The sequence below is a fragment of the Aedes albopictus genome, chromosome 2, assembly GCF_035046485.1.
Source record: "Aedes albopictus strain Foshan chromosome 2, AalbF5, whole genome shotgun sequence".
NCBI classification, from domain to species: Eukaryota; Metazoa; Arthropoda; class Insecta; order Diptera; family Culicidae; genus Aedes; species Aedes albopictus.
Genome location: NC_085137.1, coordinates 117,429,732 through 117,432,731, shown reverse-complemented (window position 1 = coordinate 117,432,731; position 3,000 = coordinate 117,429,732).

Sequence of the window (3,000 nt, the reverse complement as noted above, 5' to 3'; positions counted from 1 at the left end):
TCCGGAAAAAAATCTGAAGGAACACCTAAAATATTTTCTGCAAAATCTAATGGTAGACTTTATTATAGAACCTTTGGAAGAATTTCTAAAGAAAACCCTGTTAAAAAATCTTAGAAATCGGAGAAATTCCCGATGATTTTTCAATTAAATTACCAAAAAAAAAATCTATTATTTTGGTAATTCAATTGGAGAGAGAATATCTCATGTTAACCCTGAAGAAATATCTTCAAGAATTTCTGGAAGAATTTATAAAAAATAATAGCTAGAGTTTTTCTAAAAAAATCTTGGTAGAATTCATGACCGAATTCCTGAATTAATTTTTGAAGGAATCCATAGATTCATTTTAGAGGAAATTTATAGAAGATATCCAATATCCATAAAAAAATCTTTAGGAATAATTTAAAAAAAAACCTTGGAATAATGTCTTGAGGAATCTTTGTGAAAATTTTTGAAGAAGTCTGTGGATGATTTTCCAAAGAAATTCCTGGAGAAATTTCTGGAGGAACTTTTGATTTTCTTAAAGAACCGTTGTTTATGAAGATATCCATGGACTGTTTCCCGAAAGAAGTCTGGAACGGATTTCTGAAATAATCTATGTAGGATATTTCAATGGAAACCCAAGGAATCTTTTCTAAAGGAATTTTTGGAGAGACGTTCTTAGAATTCAGAGAAATTTGATGAAAACCCTAAAAGTTATTTTTAAAGAAATTTCTGGTGATCTTTCAGAAGGAACCCATGGAAATTTACCTCACAGAATTCTTGGAAAGAGAATATCTTAAGGAAGTCCAGAAAAAAAAAATACCATGTAGAGTCCCTGGAAGACAGAGGTTTTTCTGTAAGAAACCTTGGTATATTTCAAGACCAAATTTCTGGAGTAATATCTGAAGAAATGCATGGATAAATTTTGGAAAAAAATGTAAAATTTCCTTCGACTTGGAATCCTTGAACAAATTCATGGAGGAATGTCTTAAGAATTTTTGAAGAAATCTCCAGAAAAAAAATCTAAAAGAATCCCTGGAAGAATTTCTGAATAAGTTCATGGAAGATTTTCTGAAGAATATTTGGGGGAAATTCATGGAGGAACGTTTGAATTTCTTAAAGAATCGCTGAATGCATTTCTGAAGGAATCTATGGACTATTTCTTGAAGTAATTCTCAATCACATTTCTGAAATAATCTATGGAGGAATGGAAACCCATGGAATTTTTCGTGGAGAAATTTCTGGAGGAACCTTTGACTGCGATTCCGGAGGAAAATTTGAAGCGATTCATGAAAGATATTCTAAAAAAAAATAAAAAAATAAACCATGGAAGACTTTTCGAAACCAGTTTCTGACGGATTTTTACAAGGGCAATATTGTTTTTCAGAAAAATGTATCCGCATGAAAACAGTATCGGTTGGCTTCTGTTCCATCTGTACCAAGAAATACGGTTTTCTATATCATAAATACTATTAAAGGAAATGTGTCGACTTGGTGTGCTAAATGGAAAAGAACACGTTTCGGGACTTACCGCTTGGAAATATTTTCGTCATCATCCCAATAAAAATCAACGGCTCCTTTACGGTTGATAACCGTCTAGTCTCGTGCATGGCTCATTTAACGATATTTAGAGTTTATTGCCAGCGCACCGCAGTTCGGAAATTTCCACTTTTCGTGACTTTTTCCTCCCCATATTTTTGTTTGTGGTTGGCGAGCTGCTGAACTCGTCACGACGATCGTTGTGCCACAGCACCAGAGAAGAAACCACAACAACAGCAGTTACCACACCAGGAGTGCTAGTCTTCGCCGTCACCGGCGTAGTAGCATCCCACTTGAAACTATATCAGCAGGAGAGTAGTTTGTACGACCACCGAATCCAATCCTCGAACACGTTTTTCCACTTATCAAACTGCTGGAAATTTAGAGTAAATTTTGAAACATAAAAAACTCACACTCGCAAATAGGTAAGCGCTCTCCACTGCGGCAGTACCTGTGCCACGCTGAGGAAGAAACTTTTCTATTCCTTTCCGTTTGCGATGCTGCCACGACGGTCGTCGGACGATTGGAACCGCATCTCCTCGCCGTCGTCAGAAAACCATTTTTGATCTGTGACTAACCGTGGTGGTACCAACTGTCAATCGTAAATTTAACACAAACGTTCGGATGCGCATCGCATTCTGGGGGGGAAAGTTTCATCACATCCCCTCCGGAACGAATTATCGACACGCAATTCTCGGTATGATGTCATACAAAACTTCAAGACCATTATATAAAAATTAAAACTTGCCAAATCAAAAGGCAAAGGCGATGCAAAGGAAATGCAAAGGCATTGTAAAGATGAAAGGCGAAGCAAAAACGAAGCAAAGGGTAAGTAAAGTTCAAGCAAAGGCGAAACAAGAGAGAAGCAAGGGCGAAGCAAAGGTGTAGCTAAAGTGCAAAGGTGATGCAGGGGTGATGAAAAGGCGATGCAAATGCGATGCGAAGGCAATGCAAGGCGGCGCAAATCCAAGACAAGGGTGACGCAAAGGCATTGTAAAGTTGAAAGGTGAAACAGAAATGATGCAAAGGTGAAGCAAAGACGACACAAGGGCGAAGCAAAGGCGAAGCAAAGGCGAAGCAAAGGCGAAGCAAAGGCGAAGCAAAGGCGAAGCAAAGGCGAAGCAAAGGCAAAGCAAAGGCAAAGCAAAGGCAAAGCAAAGGCAAAGCAAAGGCAAAGCAAAGGCAAAGCAAAGGCAAAGCAAAGGCAAAGCAAAGGCAAAGCAAAGGCAAAGCAAAGGCAAAGCAAAGGCAAAGCAAAGGCAAAGCAAAGGCAAAGCAAAGGCAAAGCAAAGGCAAAGCAAAGGCAAAGCAAAGGCAAAGCAAAGGCAAAGCAAAGGCAAAGCAAAGGCAAAGCAAAGGCAAAGCAAAGGCAAAGCAAAGGCAAAGCAAAGGCAAAGCAAAGGCAAAGCAAAGGCAAAGCAAAGGCAAAGCAAAGGCAAAGCAAAGGCAAAGCAAAGGCAAAGCAAAGGCAAAGCAAAGGCA